The sequence below is a fragment of the Triturus cristatus genome, chromosome 1_1 (genome assembly GCF_964204655.1).
Source record: "Triturus cristatus chromosome 1_1, aTriCri1.1, whole genome shotgun sequence".
Classification (NCBI taxonomy): Eukaryota; Metazoa; Chordata; class Amphibia; order Caudata; family Salamandridae; genus Triturus; species Triturus cristatus.
In genome coordinates this window covers 27,294,030-27,315,380 of record NC_140579.1, presented here as the reverse complement: position 1 = coordinate 27,315,380, position 21,351 = coordinate 27,294,030, and the positions used below count along the sequence as shown (strand labels likewise).

Below are 21,351 nucleotides of genomic sequence, written 5' to 3'. Positions count from 1 at the left end.
AGCATCAATCCTCAGCAACGCAGATTCGGTACGCGGCAAAGGCAAAATGGCAAGTGGCAAAAAACCCTCTCTAGGCTAACATTTCTTATAGTTTCTAAACAATGGAAAGATACATTGGAAACATAGAAAAAAACTGTAATGTCCGCCGGACCTGCTGAGCAGAGCGAGAAGGAAAGGATGTAACATCGCTACATTTGAAAATCTCCGCTCAGGAAAAGTTCACATAATAAAGACAACGGAACAGGAACCAAGAAATAAAACATGTATCTTATTAGTTCTACTTCTCCTCGGCAATCGAGCCACAGTTCAGAGTTTTTCTCTAAGGCTCCTTTGTTTCCCAAGGCTGCCAAGGACATTTTCATTTCACTTGGAGATCTCCCAAAACTGCTGCTGTCCTCATGGAAAGTTTTCAAACAAGCAAGCAAGGACCATGGTCAGTTAGCTTCAGGACCATTTCCAGCAGGGGTCTCCCTCGTCACAGTTTTCATATTATAAATCACAGCCAGGCTCACAAATCGGCCATCTTTTCTAGGCCATCATAGGCCTCAATAGACCATCTTAATTAAAAGAAACAAAAACAACGTTACCACAGCATAGTGATTAAACAGTGTTAACCCCACTAATACCCTTATGTGTATGCATCTAACTAGCACTTGCAACATAGAAAAGCATTAATTCGGAAAGCATTTTGTGCTCAAAAATAAACAGCACATAGCAACGTTTAAACATGAAAACACGCACGTTATTTTTTAAAACAGCACATTTATGCACACCCACGTGTAACTCTTGTTAGGACAAACGGATTGATTAATATAAACGCACTTGCACAAGACAAATAATTAATTATTAATTATTAATAAATTAGTACAACGAATAGACATGCCAGAGCTCCAAAAGCCACTGAATTTTCAAACTGAAAACTCTGCTCCAGCAATCCCCCCTTTGGTGATTTTATCACCAAATAAACCCTAAAAAAAAAAAGTGAAAATTTAGTCCCATTTTAGGAGAAATCGGAAATGTCTTTTCCCCTTTACACAACATTACACACCAGTCACTCTTTCATCATCCCTTTTTGTCTCTAAGTAAACACTCTCCCTCAATTCTTCTAATTCAATTTCTTGGGGTTCTCTTTTCAACCTCTTGTTTTTCTTTTCTTTATTCAATTTCTTCCTCCCTCCCCTGTTTTTACAACACACACACACCAATCTTATTATCAATAGAGCAACAATTATTCAAGTTAAGGGAAACAATATTCTACCTATAATAGTACTACCTATTTTTGCAATAAAATCCTTAACAGCTATCATTTTATTAGCTATTTTAGTCCATAAATTCTCAGCTTCAAGTGGTACTAATTCTTCATGCAAATCAGTAATATTTTTGATATAGACCTTCAAGTCTTTGCTTTCGTCTGGAATGTAAGTGCAACAATGTTGAACTTTCAGCATTCCACAGACTCCACCCTCCTTGGCCAATAGAATATCAAGGGCAAGTCGATTTTGCATAGACATGGCACGTACGGCACTTAATTCCGTATTCACCAAAAGAAACCCTCCAGCGGTATTTGTCGATAAGCGATCAACCACTGTGGACAGTTTCCGAATTCCATAAGCATTCAAAGAAATTCCCACTGCTGGAATCAAAACCCCAAAAATATCACCCACTATTTCAGACCAAGTTTCTCTCTTAAAACGCATTAGTAAATTAATATGTTCTACATCTGTTATTTTATCTATATGAAAAATCTTTGGAAAAACCAGGCCCACATAACACGTGCCATACCAATGGTCAGGCAACTTGTAATAAGCCTTATTCCCACAAACATAATATACTCCTGGAAAAATTGTATCTTCTCCACCTCTGAAACCCCAACCTGTTGCAATGAAGTATGTATCATGGCACTCACTAGTCCCGACAAAATATGTATCATATTGGGATTTCCTTCTTGTAATACAAAGTTTACCCTTCTGTGGTGCATCTAGAGCTAAAGTTGGACTAGCCCCATTCTTCAACTCTTTTCCCATCTCAATGTCCCAAATTGTCTCACTCACTTTATATTTTCCTGCTTTCTCATGCATGTTCAATCTCCTTTCTTCTACCATATCCAGGAAAGCTTTCTCCTCTCCTTTCAAACTGCAAGTTAAATTATTCTTAAAAATGTAATCTAATGTTAATCCTTTTTCTTCAATAACAATCTCACCAAAAGTGTTAGCTTCTTTAGCTGGATTCAGCTCTTTGTTCATTGGCAAATGTCCAAAAATACTATCTCTGTTAGACATCTTATAATCTACTTTCCCTAACAAATAAAAAACACTACTTAAAATACTACAGGAAATACCATATGTAGCTGGTAAATGATGATAAGTAACACCCTCTGAAACGGATCCAGGTAATTGCATACAGACGTAGCAATCCCTTACTTCCATTGTTTTCACATATTCATATAACAGTTTTGAAAAAACATTACTAGAAAAGTTATTAATTGACCTATCTTTGTGTATGTAAGTATTACTAATTCTAATTGGAACTACTTTTTGCGAATTCTTCTCTTCATTTGTCACATTCTCTGTATGCATTTCAAACTCTACTTTAAAAGTAACTAATAAAACTAAAACACCCCATAGAAGCATTAATAATCCAGTACAGCAGCAGCACATCCTACACCACCTTTTAAAGAAGGCACATCTATTTCTATTATCCTCTATGTTAGCCATTTTACTACTTTAGTTTAGCCTCTACTACTCCACTACTGTTGGAACTTTTTCAATTCTTCAGCAATTCTTCAGCTTTCAGTTTTTCCAAATGATCTTTTCGTTCACTTAATCCAAGTGAATCCTTCCTTTATTCAGTTTGGATACTTGTCATTCTTCACTTCAATTTCTTCAACATCAAATTGTATTAGATCTCCAACATCAAAATCCTCAGTACTCGACTCTTCTCCAATGTCAGTCAAGAGTACTTTCAGAATTTCACCAGTATCTTCCTCAACCACTTCTCTCAAGATCTCTTCCGGGTTATCTCAGGTCACTGTTTCTTCTTTTCCTCCTTCAGACAGTGCCACATAAGACCATTCCGGTGATCTGTACTTTTGGTTGGGTCTTCTTACTCTTTTTATTTCTACTGGTTCGTTTGACTCCTTTGATTCTTCTCCTTCAGCTTTTGAACTTTGACTCGAAACTTCATTCACTTGTTCAGCTTTCGATGTACTTGCTCTTATTATTTTGTATCTCAGCCTCTTAACTCTGTTGTTAGGCCAACGATCTCCTCTTAACACCTTTTTCGGCTTTATTTCTTTATTACTTCTTTCTCCAATCCAAGTTCTCTTTCTCAGAACTCGACCCTCTGTTTGTTCATCCTCATCATCTGTTTCAAGTGCCTCTTGTTTCCGTTTTCCAGCAGCTTTCTTTTTTCCCACAGATTTTTTCACCACTGTTTGAGACTTCCCTACTCCTGTCCCTCCTCGGGTCTCCGACACGCAATCTTCTTGCTGTCTACTTGTCCCTTCACCTGGCTCATCAAGAATGTTCCCTACACCTCCGCGGGGGTCTTCCGCAATCTGTCCCTCTCTATCTTCTTCTGACCCTACTTCTTCAAGTATAATCTCAAGTGGTTCTTCAATCTCCTCCTCTTCTGATTCAGGAGTAGTCTCTGTGTGATTTCTTTTTTCTTTTCTTTTTCCTTCACTGCTGTTTGAAACTTCAGGCTCTCTTACAGAATCTGATCTCTTCTCTGATACTCGCAGTGGTTAATTCGAAGCTTTTCCTACTTCTTTCCCCACTGATTCTGTATCTTCATCATCACTGGAATCTGACTCTTCAAAATACTCTTTACCAGTCCCTTCTTTTGGGTTTGGAACTCTCAGAGTATGACTTGCATGTACCCAGTGCTTCACTCCAGCACACTTTACTGCAGTCGTCGTAGTCAGAATAACTTGTCTTGGCCTTCCCCACCTTGGAATCAAGCAATTTCTTCTTCTGTGAACTTTTATCCTCACCCAGTCTCCTGGACTCAGATCATGGGCTTGCTTCTTCTCAAGTGTGGTAGCTTCTTCTCCAACCTGGTGAAACACAGAATGAACTGCGTCAGCCAGGCCTTTACAGGAATCCAAAATCATGTAATCAGTTATTGTCACCAACTTATTGACAGGCACGAATGCATGGCGCATTGCACGTCCCATTATTATTTCGTGCGGACTCAAACCAGTAGTTCTATCTGGAGTAGATCTCATAGTCATCAGAACTAGAGGTAAAACATCTGGCCATTTCATGCCAGTGGCTAAGCACATTTTTCCAATCCTATTCTTGATTGTGCCATTAATCTGCTCAACCACACCAGAAGCCTCTGGCCGGTATGCACAATGTAGCTTCTGCTGTATTTTCAATGCTTCACAAATCAAACCCATAAGCTCATTTTGAAAGTGTCCACCTCTATCAGACTCAACTGTTACTGGAAACTCGTACCTAGGAATCAACTCCCTTAACAGTAACTTTGCCACTGTTAATCCATCATTTCTTCTAGTCGGGTAAGCTTCCACCCACCTTGAAAACAAACAGACTACCACTAAGACATACCTCAGTCTGTTTACTTGGGGCATTTCAATGAAATCAATCTGCATTCTTGTAAAAGGACCTCCTTCTCTGCCTATTGTCCCCAGACTCACCACTGTCTTTTTCCCAGTGTTAAATTGCTGACAAACTAAACACCTCTGACAGATGCTTTCTGCAATTGTCCTGAACTTTGCATTGTACCAGGTCTGCTTGAACGACCTAACCATCGCGTCACTCCCCAAATGTCCCTGGCCATGATACATCCTTGCCATTGACGACAAGATGGAGTTGGGCATTACTGGTCTGCCATCTCTGTAGACCCAAACATGGTCTGTCTCTCTTGGAGCACATCCTGCCTTAATCCAATCTTTTTTCTCTTCCTCTCCTGCCTCATCTTGCAACTGTTTCACTTCATCCCAGGTTTCTAAGACATTAGTAAACATCACAGAGAGTAAAGACATTTCCCCTTCTCTGTCCCTGTTGATGGACTGATTTGTTTTGGCACAGTATTGCGCAACATCGTTTGCATAACGGTTTCCGACCGTTATAAAATCCTCCCCTAGTCCATGGGCAGCACATTTTACAACTGCTAACTCCTTAGGCAGCTGTATCGCCTCAAGCAATTTACCAATCATTTCAGCATTCTTTATCGGAGTTCCACTCGATGTCAAGAAACCTCTTTGTAGCCAAAGCTGGCCAAAATCATGCACCACTCCAAATCCATACTGACTATCAGTCATTACAGTTGTCCTCAAATCTTTCCCAATTTCACAAGCTTTTGTCAATGCCACCAATTCAGCAACTTGCGCAGATTTCACTCCTTTCAATGGTGATGCTTCCATGACCTCTGAAACTTTGCATACCGCATATGCTGCACATAGCACACCATCATCATTTCTCAGGCATGATCCATCCACAAACAACACATGATCACTCTCATTCAAGGGTAGATCCCTTATGTCTGGTCTCGGTTTTGTACAGTACTCAAGCACATCCAAACAATCATGATCATCTTCCATCTTCACACCCACATTTTCAATATCTGGCAAAAGTGTCGCTGGATTCACATTTACACATCTCTCGAGAGTCACATTTGATGCTCCCAGAATCACTTTTTCATATTTAGTCAACCGACTATGTGACATGTACTGAGTTCTGCTTCTTGTCAAAAGAATTGCCACATTGTGAGGTACGAATACCCTTACAGGATATCCCATTATGATTCCCTCACTCTGTTCCAGACTTCTGCATGTTGCAGCCACAGATTTCAGACAACCTGGTAAACCCACAGCTACAGGGTCAAGTGTCGATGAGAAGTACGCAATAGGCCTTCTCAGTAATCCATGTTTCTGAATTAACACTGAAAGTGCACATCCATTTCTTTCACTGCAGTACAGCTCAAATTCTTTTTCGTAGTCAGGCATACCCAAAGCTGGAGCCTCACACATTTTATTTTTGAGCTCTTCAAATGCTGCCATTTGTTCTGCATCTAGATCCAATGGATCTGTCATTTCACTTTTTGTCAGTTTAATCAGTGGCTTTGCTATCAAGGAAAAATTAATTATCCACTGACGACAATAACCCACCATACCCAGGAACATTCTCACTTCTCTCTGGGTTTTTGGAGCTTTCATTTCTCTGATTATTCTGATCCTGTCATTAGTCACTTTTCTCAGACCCTTTTCAATATTGTGTCCAAGATAATGCACCTCTTTCTTGCAAAATTGCAATTTGGCTGGAGATACCTTTAACCCTCCATCTGCCAAATGATTCAGTAAAGCTATGGTATCTACTTCACAAGCTTCACGTGTCTTTGATGCCACCAGTAGGTCATCAATATACTGCACTAGCACTGAACTCTCGGGCATGATCAAACTTTCCAACGATTTCTTCAATAACTGATTGAATATCGAAGGACTCTCCGTATACCCCTGTGGGATTCGACACCATGCTAAAATACGCTGGCCAAACCTAAATGCAAAAATCGGCTGGCTATCATGATGCAATGGAATTGAAAAGAACGCATGACACAAATCAATCACTGTATACCACTCAGCATCATGTGGAATTTGATACAGAATCACTGATGGATTTGGCACAATAGGACAACATGCCACCACAATTTGATTAACTTTTCTCAAATCCTGTACGATCCTAAATTTCCCATTGGGCTTTTTTAGTCCCATTATCGGTGAATTACACGGACTACTCAGTAGTTCTCTCAGGACTCCTTGCTGAATCATTTTCTCAATTATAGGAGTTATCCCTTCAATTATTTCTGGTGTCATTTTGTATTGAGGAATGTTAGGATATGTGATTCCCTCTTTTACTGCAATTTTCACTGGATCTACATTATTCATCAATCCCACATCCTCTCCATTAAAATCCCAAACTGTCCTTTTCACTGTGTCTCTCAGCTCTCGAGGCAAATCCTCCGGATTAAACACAGCAAATGCACCAATTAACTCACTTTCTCTATTCTCTAGAGTCACTCGGTACAAAACATCTTCATCTGGTGTCTCAAAGGCTATTCCATCCGGTGTACAAAAAATTGTGCAGTTCATCTTGCACAACAAGTCCCTACCCAACAGGTTCACTGGACTCGTGTCACAGACAATGAATCTGTGCATGTCTGAAAATTTCCCTATCTGTACTCTTACAGGTTCAGTAAGACGTGTTCTGATTTGCGTATTGGCTACACCAACTACTTGGATTGCTTCATCCGAGAGAGGAAGATTTCTAACATCTGTTGACCTGACAGTTGATCTTGTCGCACCTGTGTCTACCAAAAAAGTAACACTCTCCTCATTTATTTTCCCATCCACAAATGGTCCTGCCTGGTCTATTTCTAGAGTTGCACCAAGTATGCACTCTTCTTCCTCTCCTCGGCACCGTCAATAATCACCCTCAGACTCACTCCCTTCACTCTTTAACAAGTACTGTTGTACTTTGTTAGAACGTCTTGGTTTGTTTACCTGCTCATCATTGTAGAATCCTGAATCCTGATTATACTTTTGTAACCCTCTATTCTGCGGCAAGGGCGGTTTTGGCTCTTGACTCTGCTGTCTCACAACTTTCTGTTGTTGATTATTTCCTTCGTTCTGCACCTGTTGATTTAAGGATTTATTCTCATTACTCACTAATGGTGGATTAGGACACTCCGATCTCCAATGCCCCAATTGGCCACAGTTGTGACAAGGAAACTTTTTCTTCGCTTCCTCAAGACTTCCTTTTCCTTTCCCTGCATATCTAGGTCTATTCCCTGCATTATTTCCTGGATTATTTGCCTGTTCCACTAACTGTGCTTCCTGTCTTTCCGCAACTTTCACTTGTGCCCACATTGCTTTCTCTTTCAGCTTTCTTTGTTTTGCTTCAATTTCATCACTGAAGTATTTTGCATGCCTCAGGATCTCATCTACTTTCTTACTCTGCCAATCCACTGTGTGCTCACGAATTCTCTCATCAATTTCAGGTCTAAGGCCATATACAAATCTGTATACAAAATGACTCAAATCTTTGTCACCCAGGTGTTCATCTCCACTGAATTGTTTAAATGCCAGTATCAGCCTCTCGTAAAAAGCATGAACTGATTCTTTCGCTTCCTGTTGTGTTCGATCTATCTTTACCCAGTCTGTCTCTTTTGCAGGTACTTTACTCTTCAGGTATACCATCACCTGATCATACTTTCTCATTACTTCTGGATCTGGTGCCCCTGTTCTTGGGTCTCTTGGATATTCCTCAGTTGGCCAACTCACAACTATTTTACACTCAGTCCACAAGTCTGCTGGAACAATTATATCAAACAGACTATTCAGGTCAACCCACAGCACTTTTGACAATTTCACAAACCTATCTACCTGCCTATACCACTCGACGGGCTTTTCTCTCAATCGAGGGAAATCATTCGTGAATGATAAAATATCCTGTCTGGTCCATGGAACATGTACATATCCTCCTCTAGGTATTTCTCTCATAGGATAATTATCCACTGGTTTCTCCTTTTCTCTCACTGGAAATGCTGAATAAGTTGTTCTATCTTCAGCCTCATCTCTTTTCTTGTACCACCTATCCTTCCACTTTTCTACATCACCCCATCTTCGCAATAATGCTACCATTTCCTTAATCTGTCCTGTTCTACCAGTAGCATTCAAATTTTCAATATCCTTCTCTGTAAAATCCATCCTGTAAGTTCTTTTTAAAGCTTTCACTTTATCAATGCCAACTCCCTGTTCATTTGCTATTGCTCTTAGCCTGTCATGTGTATTTCTTGCTCTCCAGGTAACACTTTTGCACATAAACATTAGTTCACCATCATGATGACTCTTCAGAATCTCTGTTGGAACTGTTCCTGTAACAAGCTCTTCTAGTTCTACACGTAACCTAGCTACATCAATTACTTGTGAATCTTTATCCTTTTTCTGTAGAACCTTCATCCAATCATTCAAATCATCAACTGTTATTTCAGCAGTTTTTCTCACTGGAACCACTCTCTTTTGCGGTTCTAAAATTGGCATCCCTGAACAACTAGCTTCACTAGCATCCAATATTTCACTACATGTGTCATGTCTTGATTGTCTCAGGTCACTTCTTTCTGCTCTTTTGCCTGAATCTCCTGAAGGACCAACTGAATTTGTCAGATTATTTCCAACATATGGAATCACCAGTCCATTCTCACCTGTCCTCTGTTTGTCAAACACAGGCATAACCAGACCTATTGTTACAGGCACCGTAACAGCTTCTAGATTCTTCGTTAACTCCCTAATTTTCTCTGTCAACTCTGTTGTAGTTCTGGCTAATTGTCTGGCATTCTCATCAAGGTAATGATCACTTCTTACCTCAGGTGTCTCATTTTCCGTCTCACTAACACAAACTGTATCCCTTATCGGAGAAACAACTGGTGTACTTTTATCCGGTTCTGGTCTATATGGAGGTGGTCTCTTGTAAATCATGTCATTCAAGACCTCATCCTCATACTCATTAACTCCATATTTTCTCATTTCTGACTCAGGAACCCTTTCTGCTCCTCCTTCAACTGTTCTCATCGGATATAATCCCTCTGACATACTAACATCTCGCCACCTTTTCATTCGATCATGATGAGTCTCACGATCATGTCTCCTCCCAAACATATACCTATAGTACCCTCCAGATCTCTGTTTTTCTCTCTCATGTACTTCCTCTTCCCATTCCACTAAAGCCTCGAACTGTGTAGGTCTCGGTTTCGGGTCAAGACATAGCATCTTTTCCCGTAAATTTCTCAACACGGCCAGATTAAATGAACCATGTTCTGGAAATGCTAGAACACCATCTTCTTTAGTATACCTAACCCAATTCTCCAACCATATACAGGTATGAAACCCATGTCTTGCAGCCATGAAGGATGCAGGTGTTTTCGGTGGAGGTAACAACTCGCCCTCTCTTGTTTTAACATCTTTATCCTTGCTAAACCACTTTTTAATTTTACCAAAAAATGTCTTCTTCTTTTTCTCTTCTTGGTAATACATTTTAGCGTTTACCAAAACTTTCTACTCTTTCCGTATTATAAATATACAATACGAATTTTTCAACCAATTGCAGCGCGATTCACACTAACGCACCAATCCTGGAACGTCTACGTCACTAAATAGCCCTTCCAATCCTTGCGCGGCTCACACTAACGCACCAATCCTAGCGCGAGCACTATTCTGATCTACCATCCAATCAGAGCGCGGTCTTTCTGACGTCAACAGTCGCTGCAGTCGCTTGTCTCCTGTCTTCTGTCACTCGTCTACCCCTCCTTTACAAAATCTTTTCAGTAGACTTCGTGTCAAAATTTCTACAAAATCTATTAGTTACAACATAAAAACATCTCCATTGTCTGCTTCGCTAACCACAGAATAGTAAAAGAGAGTCTATTTCATAAGAGACCTTTCATTGACACAGTAGCACTTCCTCTACTCTGCCCTACTAACATACATTCATTAACTGTTTCCTCTAGGACTTGTCCAAAGAGTCTTACAATCAACTAAATGTACAAACATTCACTCACATTCATACAAGGAAATATAGTACATACGCACAGAATCCTGCTTCCCGAGAACAGACAATCTGCTCCACTACAGAATTATAACATACACCAACTAAGCAAGCTTTCTTTGCCCAGTTCTTCAAACAAGCTCAGAGAATACCTATTACTCCTCCCGCGATAAGCTTTAACGGAAATCCTTACGGATCCCTGGGACTTAAGACCAGAGTTTCACAGATAACCTTCACTATCATACACACTCCATATATACCAGAAATATCTAATAGTAACATACGACGATGTCACTGATTCCGAACCCAGACAATGTGACGCGCAACTTCAATTGTCACACGTTATTCCTCACAATTCCGTCTTTCCCGAGAGCAGCATATACTTCCCTCTGCCCCACTACGGAACTGCTACAGCTTCCAAGTTCCAGAAGCACTACATATAACTCAACATACAACTCCAACATATAGTATTAGTACATATACCAACATGAACCAATAATCAATAATCAATAAACTAATGTACAAGCAATCTTATCAGATCAAGACAATCATCAAAAACCATCCTCTGCTACCAGGAAATTGATAGAGATCAGGGTGTGTATAATATTCCCACTACCACGGACAGAGTAATCTCACAGTTACACGCACATGCATACATCATACGCTAGGGCCCATTTCACTACACTAACATACGTTCAAATACTCTACCAGCAATAAACCTGTGGAAGGAAAACTCCTAATCACCCTGCATCTATATCGAGGTCGATAAGACCTGGTTTTTGTGACTGTCCTTAAACATAATCTATACAACATATACAGCAATAATCAAAAATGTAAACCCAATAATTGACAAGAAAGAATATCCAACACCATGTTTAAAATTATATTGCTTTATCTAAAATTAGTCAAAGAAAATCAATCAGAGTAAATCATTTCTCATAGTTACCTATTCTAGCTAAATGTCAGAACGGGTCAGGACAAGTCTCTCGGTAAATGTCTCTCAAGACGAAGTCCCTTCAGCATCAATCCTCAGCAACGCAGATTCGGTACGCGGCAAAGGCAAAATGGCAAGTGGCAAAAACCCTCTCTAGGCTAACATTTCTTATAGTTTCTAAACAATGGAAAGATACATTGGAAACAGAAAAAACTGTAATGTCCGCCGGACCTGCTGAGCAGAGCGAGAAGGAAAGGATGTAACATCGCTACATTTGAAAATCTCCGCTCAGGAAAAGTTCACATAATAAAGACTACGGAACAGGAACCAAGAAATAAAACATGTATCATATTAGTTCTACTTCTCCTCGGCAATCGAGCCACAGTTCAGAGTTTTTCTCTAAGGCTCCTTTGTTTCCCAAGGCTGCCAAGGACATTTTCATTTCACTTGGAGATCTCCCAAAACTGCTGCTGTCCTCATGGAAAGTTTTCAAACAAGCAAGCAAGGACCATGGTCAGTTAGCTTCAGGACCATTTCCAGCAGGGGTCTCCCTCGTCACAGTTTTCATATTATAAATCACAGCCAGGCTTACAAATCGGCCATCTTTTCTAGGCCATCATAGGCCTCAATAGACCATCTTAATTAAAAGAAACAAAAACAACGTTACCACAGCATAGTGATTAAACAGTGTTAACCCCACTAATACCCTTATGTGTATGCATCTAACTAGCACTTGCAACATAGAAAAGCATTAATTCGGAAAGCATTTTGTGCTAAAAAATAAACAGCACATAGCAACGTTTAAACATGAAAACACGCACGTTATTTTTTAAAACAGCACATTTATGCACACCCACGTGTAACTCTCTCTTGTTAGGACAAACGGATTGATTAATATAAACGCACTTGCACAAGACAAATAATTAATTATTAATTATTAATAAATTAGTACAACGAATAGACATGCCAGAGCTCCAAAAGCCACTGAATTTTCAAACTGAAAACTCTGCTCCAGCAAAAGGGTATCTGTGTTGTTGGAATGCTTGTGTTTGTGAAGGAAGGGGTACCTTCTTGTACAAAAATCAATCACAAGAGGCGTTTTCTTCGTTCTATGTGGAAAGAGGAAAAACAAGGAGAATTGTAAACATTTCTCCCCGCTACGCCTGCTCTGGGGAGACGTACGTTTTTGGTGCTGTCCTAGTTTCACGCTATTTTGTAAACCTGGGTCAGTTTCAAAATTCATAGGCGTTGCTTTTTTTAACACCCACAGCAACACCCATGGCACACCTCCCTGCCCCAATGTAAGTCAACATAGTGACTTGTGCTGCATAGCCCTACACCTTATATGCAAGGCCATGAAAAGCCACGCAGGGTGGTTTTCAGTGGCCTTGCAGATATGGGCCTGCTCTGTCCACCATCGGGGCATCAAAAAAGTGATGCTCTGGTGACACAAGGGGCTTATAAATATGCCCCCGGTCCAGTGGGAGCGGCAAAATGTGGCCTCATAAACTGTAATTCAGCCTCATCTCTCAAAGCGACATTAAGCATTTGAAACAGTGGGTAAAATGGATTTGCCTTATCAGACGTTTGCAATTAAACTTTAGATGTGGCTCTTTAGAACGAATGCCGCCCAAGCACAAAAGGTATCTCTACACAAAAAAGAAAAAGCAGAAGAATCTTAATTATCTTTTGCTAGTGCCAGATCCAGACCTTTCTTCTCCGCTGTATCATACAGAACAGACCGGCCCTGGGAAAAAGACGAAGAACTTGAACAGTCAGCTGTGACTAAAGCTGAGCGAAGCAAGTCGAATATGCCAAGAAGATGTCTGCTACTGGACAAATCCTATGTGTAATTGTCCCAGAAGCGAGACCTATTGGCTGTGCCAATGCTTGCTAGGGTTCTACTGTGGATCTTGTCCATTTCAAAGGGTACAAGAACAGAAAATTGGACATGAGTGAGATCTGTAGTCCTTCACACCCTCTACCCTGGACAGAGGGCACCACTTGCTTTGAGCGCTACAGGAAAGTAAGTGTCATTGAATAAAGGCCATTATATAAAAGGTTGTTGGTTGAAGGCCAGTCTGGGAGACAAGCTCCACCAAAAGAATTACAAATAGAGGTTAGCACTGAATAATGAAGGAAGTAGTCAAAGATTCTAATTGGTGTGCACATTTTCCATAGGAGATGGGTGGAGCCCATATTTCCCTATCTGCAGATTACAGACTTGGTTCACGTTTCTTCCATTTCTAGTATCCACACCTTTGGCAGTAAATGGCAGACAAATAGCGGGCAGAGTTATGCAAGAGGGCCACAACAGGGTGCCTGGAGCCCCTCTGCACTGAATATACCACTTATTTTTCTGGATTGCAAAGTGACAAGGAACGCACTCTACGCAGGAGCCCCGGCCAAACTCCTGAAACGGCTCCAACGCATCCAGAACGCCTCCGCACGCCTGATCCTCGACATCCCTCGCCGCAGCCACATCACGCCCCACTTGAGAGCCCTGCACTGACTCCCCATCAACAAGAGCATAACCTTCAAACTCCTCACCCACGCACACAAGGCACTCCACAACACCGGACCAGCGTACCTCAACAGCCGACTCAGCCTCTAGACCCCCACCTGCCAGCTCCGCTCCGCAGATCACACCCTCGCCACCCTCCCCCACATCCGAAGAGTGACCGCCGGCGGCGGATCATTCTCTTGCCACGCCGCCAAGACATGGAACACCCTCCCCATCCGCCTGCGGCAGACCGAAGACCTCCTAACCTTCAGGAGACTTCTCAAGACCAGGCTCTTCGAACAGTAGCAGCCTCCCCGCCCCCCCCCCCCCCCCAGTGCCTTGAGACCCTCACGGGTATGTAGTGTGCTTTATAAATGCTATGATTGATTGATTGATTGAGGAAACTCTGACTGCCCCACTTGTCTGGTCCGGTGACAGATCGCCTTTCAGTTGTCGAAATGTGGCAAACCAGAACTGTTGAAATAACCTAATATTTCTCAAACTGATCATCCTACCTGAAACCAACCAGAAATTATGCGTTCGTACAATTGTGAGTTTGACTTAGTAAAATAGGAAAACCTATACATTTCAAACTTGCTATGTAGTCTTGTAAAGCGTAGGAGGCATGAGGCAAAGAGTACCGTGCAGAGGTGGCTAGGTAGACAAACTCAGTAGCATGGAATTGCAATGCAGATTGAACTTGAATGTGGTTCTGCCTGCTGAGTGTTCAATTGAGTGGGTTCCTCCACTTCAAACCCCTGGAATAGTGTTTTTTCCGCCCGTACTCATTATTCATGAAAGAAAACTAGACACCTAAATGCGTGAGCTACACATTTTCAAATTTAATCACAATGACAGGAACTTGAATTATTCCGACATTTCATTATGGTATGTGACCAGCAGCAATCGCATTCAGGTATAGTAACAGAATTTAGTAACCAATATATCACCTCAAGCAAAATTGGGTTCTAAATTTTGTTTGCAAAAATACTTCCCCATTAGATTAATTATTCAATAAATCCACGCCCTGGGACTATTAAACAATATTTACAAATTTGTGTCAGATGATATTTTTTCTGGCAATAGTCTCACATTTCAGTGTATGCGACAGCCGGGCTGCTGAACTGGTGTAGGGCTTGTCTGCCACATAGACGCTTGCATCACAGGCCCCAAAGAACATCACCAAGGAAGAATGGCGTGGTTGGAAATTCTGCTTTGTTAATTACCTCCCGGCCTGGGAATGGCGCCCTCATTGGTGCATGCAGGTTGCAGGGCCGGGAACAGGCGCCATTTAGAAGTCCTCTACGCCCCTACCAGATGCACAGCTGTAAGCACCATTATGGCACTTATATTTTGTGGTCCTTTTTCATCACTTAGTCATCATAATTTATTTTCTCAACAATCTTTTTAAATTAAACTGTAAAGGTTCCATTTGTATGTCGAACCACACGCGGAATTATTTGCCATTTTTCCAAACTTCTTATGCTCCAAACGTGACCATCCGGACCTCAAAAAGGAACACAACCAATGCAACAATTCATCCAAGGCAGTGCTTTTATTAAAAAACCCAATGCATTTCGGGCAATCAAGTGCCCTTCTTCGGGGGTCACTGTAAATGACAATGGAAACAATGAATAACAATTACCATTTTAAATCCATAATTATAAAACTTGTTTCAATATAACATTAACATGTTCTTATGTTCTATATACCAATTACAGACCAGCCCTTGCCTGTGCACCCAGAGTGACTTCTCCATGTTTAGTAATTGAAAAATACCACCCTGACAATGCTCTATACTGAAAAGAGACATACCCTACTATTTTTCCCATAAACAACCCGACCTGCTGAACAGTCAACTTTCCCATCCTTTCCCACAAATTCCATGCGATATATCATCAATCTCCCTTCCTCCACGTCCCCCTCAAGCTCACTTTCTCCTTTATTTTATCTCACTTTCAACCTAACCCAAACACACTTTTTCCTTGAGGTTCCCCCCTCAACCCAATCCTTCGTTTCTACACTATTCCAGCCACCCTTCTCCCTTTCACTCGTTTTTTTAGAAAACACTTCAGTTCCTCCTCAACTTCCCTATTTCTACTGCATAGATCTTATCCACCTAATCTCCGTTCGTCCCACCATACCTCTGTCACTATTCACGCCTTCATCCCTCAGTTGAACTATACGACCCTTCTCTACCCGTACCTGCCGTGAGCTTTTAAAATTCATCCAGCCTCTGCTCCGTCCCAAACTGTCAGTACTCCCTGTGCCCCTCCCTTATTTAATCACGTGTGCACCTCTTTCCAACTTCCTAATAGGCTAATTACATTCATTTTCCCGCCGACAGCGCTCCATGCAAATAGGCCTGAGCACTGTCAACAACTACATCACCCATAATGCAGTGAACAAGCATAAACTCAGACTGAACTGTCATAATTGTATTTGCAATAACACATGAAAACTGAACATGGAATGAAAATCCTCGCCATCAAATAATGTTCATACTTGTCTTAACACAAGCATTTCTCTATAAATATCAACACCGGCTTGTAAGATGAATGAAGATGTTTCGCCGCGTATGGTATCCAATGTTCTGTCTCTACTTCTTATTCATTTTTAATCATTTTTGAACTGGTGGGTGCTACCCCGATGCAGGGCAATGGTTTATACAACTTCAGTTATGGATGCACACCTGTCTTTTTATATTCATCCAAACATTATCCTGTAATCCAAGAATGCGTGCAAACTGGCATGAGTGCCTATTGCCCAAACGGCACTAAAGTGAACACGGTCATGAAAGTGGGGCGTTCTCTACGCCCCTACCAGATGCACAGCTGTAAGCGCCATTATGGCAGTTATATTTTGTGGTCGTTTTTCATCACTTAGTCATCATAATTCATTTTCTCAATGTCGAACCACACGCGGAATTATTTGCCATTTTTCCAAACTTCTTATGCTCCAAACGTGACCATCCGGACCTCAAAAAGGAACACGACCAATGCAACAATTCATCCAAGGCTGTGCTTTTATGGAGCATAAGAAGTTTGGAAAAATGGCAAATAATTCTGCGTGTGGTTCGACATACAAATGGAACCTTTACAGTTTAATTTAAAAAGATTGTTGAGAAAATGAATTATGATGACTAAGTGATGAAAAAGGACCACAAAATATAACTGCCATAATGGCGCTTACAGCTGTGCATCTGGTAGGGGCGTAGAGAACGCCCCATGTTCACTTTGGTGCCGTTTGGGCAATAGGCACTCATGCCAGTTTGCACGCATTCTTGGATTACAGGATAATGTTTGGATGAATATAAAAAGACAGGTGTGCATCCCGAACTCCATAACTGAAGCCATTTAGAAGTCACCATAGTCTGAAAATATCATTAGAGACCCACACTTTGCTCGTGTTCCTGTGAGCAGCGAGCGCCTGCAGCCTTTCTGTGGTGGCGAGAAGGATGGCAGAGCCGAGATACCTCATGGGCTCTGTCCATACTTGCCCACAGGCCGCGACACATTGTTTCCCTCTCAGCTGCTGGAGGAAAGAGGCAATCTGCATAACATGAGGATGGGACGGCAGAAGCGTGAACGCATTTTCTTTCGTCCCACCTAGGGCGGGTGGGGGTCATTTTCCGTGCCACTCCAGAGAAAGATTGTCTAGGTCGCCACAAAATGGGGTTGATTTCAATTCGCAGATGCATCACTGCTGTCGTGGAATGCTAGAAAGCCGGAAATAAATATATGAAGGCATAGAGTGAGAAGAGGAGTGAATGAAGAAGGGGAACGTGCCAAGTTTGAAGGGAGAACTGATAAATGAGGGAGGAAAGAAGTGAGGAACGAAGCAAAAAAGACTGATGAAGAAGAAAGAAGGGGAGAGGAGAAAGGTAGTGGGAAGAAAGAGAAGGAAGGAAGTGGAAAGGAAGAGTGGAAGAAAGTATGCAAAGGAAGAGAGATGAGTGAGGAGGAAAGAAAGAAAGGATGTGATGAAGAAAGGAAGAAGGAAGGAGGAGAGTAATAACGAGGGGGTGGATGGAGGGAGTAAAGGAGGAAGATGAACAGAAGAAGAAGGGAAAAGGGGAGAGAAGTGTGAATGAAAGGGTGAAGAAGAGAAAAAGAGGCAGGAGAGACCGAAAAAAGCGTAATAAAAGCAACCTTGTGTTGGTTGGACGAGGAAGTGCTTCCTTTATTCTGCTCCAGGAGGATTTGAGTGACGCCCACTCAATGCATTGCGTTCTGAGTGAAAGACCCATATGAAACTGCTGACAGAGGGCTCAGTTGGGCCCAGAGGTGAACGTAGTTAGGGGATGTCTAAGAAGCTGCAGCACCTCGGGGGAGGTGGACGCCGCCACATGCACGAGTGTTAGAAAAGTGCAGACCGATTCCAAAAGGTCATCTCCTAGAGCAGCGCTAGGCTCGACCTAACAAAAAGGGGTCAATGAAAGATCCACACACTCTAAGCAGTAAGTAGTATGGGTGTGAGAAGTTGGCCTGATGTATGATGTCACTAGTTCTAGTGTACACCTTATATCAGTCCAAACAACCCTTATGGTGATTGTTTGTAAAGTCAACCTTATAGACCAGCTATCCTAGTGGTAGCATGGACAAGAGCAGTCTTAGGCTAAACTCTGAATGGCATGTGAAGCCAGCTGTGATACCATATATAATCCCTTGAATACCAAATGAAAGGACACCACAACAGATATATATCAAAATAAAGTGTATTTATTCTAGACAACCCTCAGCACTCTTTATGAGATTAGAGGTAAGTACAACACAGTCTTATTTAAGCATACATTAAGTCACACAGGTAAGTAATACAGTTAGGCCCTAGGGGCCACGCAAACCATATACTAAGTAAGTGGTATAAGGACCACTGTCACGAAAATAGGATAGGCCTAGGCCTCGGGAATCGCTGGGGCTACACTATACTACCAAAGGTTAGGAAGTGGGAGGCCCACGGGATTCAGGTGCAGAGTGGAAACACTCACGCGTAATGCATATAATCGATAGAAATAGTACAGTTTTGAATTAAATAGATTTAGGACACTTCCGGAGTAGCTAGGAAGACGAGACTGGAAAACTAGACACTAGGATAGTCACTACCCTGATGAGCACCGGAGTACCCAAGTTACCTAGCCCACAGGCTGCGGGTGCATAGGTGTGAAGTTGCGTCGGGTTTCGTCGTCGACTCCTATGGATGCCTGAAGAAAGATGCTGACAGGCAGTCAGTGAAGAGTGTCTGGTGGATCCCAAGGCTGGGATCAGGAAGAAAGGATACCTGCAAGCAGAGGGGACAGAGTCTAGGTCACTAGCCAGTGACCACGTGGAACCAGGAAGGAACCAGGCGATGTCGTGAAGATTGCAGGTGAAGGTGAAGCTTGTCGCTGCAGCCACGAGGACCAGGGAACGTCGAGGACGACCAGGACCAGGAGGCGAGCTGTCCCACGAAGGCTCTTGCTGTCGGCGGCGTCGAAGTTGGACTAGGACTCACCAAGCCTTGGCAAGCGGAACCCACGAAGAACGGAGGACTTGCTTCTGGTGCAGACCAGGAAGGCCTGGGGTGCTTCTCTTTTTCAAAGAAGCGGGAGCCAGTCTGGAGGAGCCAAACCAGCGCTGAAGATTGCAGGGTGCGTCGTCTCAAAGGCCACTAGCCAGCGGGCAAGCAACCGGACAGACGCGGCAAGCAGGAAAATGCAGAAGGGCCCCACGCAGGACTCGTGGAGTGTGGGGGGCTGATCTTCGGTGCAGATGGTGCTTGGGGTTGGGGCTTCTCAATCCCCGGTGCACAACTTCGAGGGTGCCTCAGAAGCTGCGCTTGAAGATACTAGCCACTTTTCCCAGGTAGCCGGTCCCACGTCTCTCGTCGCGTCCATGGATCTCAGCACGGCTGTGGATGTGGATCAGGGTCGGAGAAGTCTGGAAGTCAAGGCTCTGCAGTCGGTCCCTCGTAGAACTTTAGCAAAGCAAAGGGTAGTCTCTTGATGGTGCCTGTTTGCACAGGGTAGCCACTCCTTGGCCACAAGGGAGATTCTTCAGTCTTCTTCTTTCGTCGAATGTCGAAGGTCCAGAGTTTCTGTTCAAGTTGCAGGTTCAGGATAATCTGAAGTCTTGAGGCCCAACTCCCACTCTTATACTAATCTGGGGGGCTGGGATACCTGCTAGGTCACGCCTTATGGGTGGGACCTGGGAGGGGGGTGGTTACACCCCCTTCCCTTTGTCCAGTTTCGCGCCAGGACTGGGGCTGGAGTGCCCCAGCACCGGTTTGAACTGGACTATGCACGGGACACCTTGTGTGCCCCAGGCATGTCTGATTCTATTCATCCCTCCCTGCCCCAATACACTGAGGCCTGTCTGGGGTGGTGCTAGCACCTCCCAAGGCAGGAAACCTATTGTCCAAGCCTCCCTTGCCGAGATCACTCCCAGCAGCAGGAGGTCAGACTCGTGTCTGTGGCAGCAGCATCCATTTTGTGATGCTGGGGCTCTGGTTAACTTTACCGGGTAAGTAGGTTACAACATGTCTTCTCCCTCTAGCAGGGAGGGATAATATCCTCATCCCCAGAAATGGGATGGGGGTATTATTCCAAAGTGTTAGACACCTTACACGACATGTTTTGATAAAGCCAAACCATAGTTACCATAACCGTTTAAGATTATAAGGCACTTTAAGAGTATATGGTAGGCTATATCATAGAACAGCTATAAGGACATGGTTCCGAAAGCTGCAGACAGGCTCAGCTCATGCTAGAGCACCATCTCACATGTCACCAAGCACTCTGCCTCCAGGATTGTTAAGGCCTGCCATAGGAGTGGTTGATAGGTACACATGTGTCTATATGTAAGTTAGGTATAGGAATACTACACCTAAGCAAGGGGTGATTACACGACCTTGCCCCAGCTGAGTGATCAGCCAGTTGTGTCATAATGGAAGGCCAGGCCAGGGGTGGCATAATACATGCTGCAGCCCCTGGTAGGCCTAGGGTACACCTATGCCCTGGGTACCTAAGGTACACTGTACAGGGGCCAATAAGGTGATCCTATCCAATTGGGTTATGCACCTAAAGTACATAGTATTAATTTAGAGAGAGAACAGCAGGGCTGTGGGTCTGATTAGCAGGCCCACAGCCACATCTAAGTCGAAAACCAGAAAAGCAAAAGCAAAAAGTGGGGGTGAACATAGAAAGCAGACCCTACTCTCCTACACAGGGTAAAGGAGGTGAAAAGCATTAGTGTGGTAATTAGTGTGTCATCCATTGCAAGGATAAGTGGGGGGGGGGAAGGTAGGACAAAGGTGAAGGTTGCATTGGTAATTTGATGCTATGGGTAAGAGGTGTAAATTGGGGGCCACCGAGGATC

At 42.8% G+C, this 21,351-nt stretch overlaps 1 protein-coding gene across 2 annotated transcripts in view; it reads left to right on the top strand.

Moving 5' to 3' along the window:
* LOC146869214 (uncharacterized) overlaps window positions 1–21,351 on the top strand; it is a 231,573-nt gene that overhangs the window by 7,827 nt on the left and 202,395 nt on the right. The gene's annotated exons all lie outside the window — the stretch shown is intronic.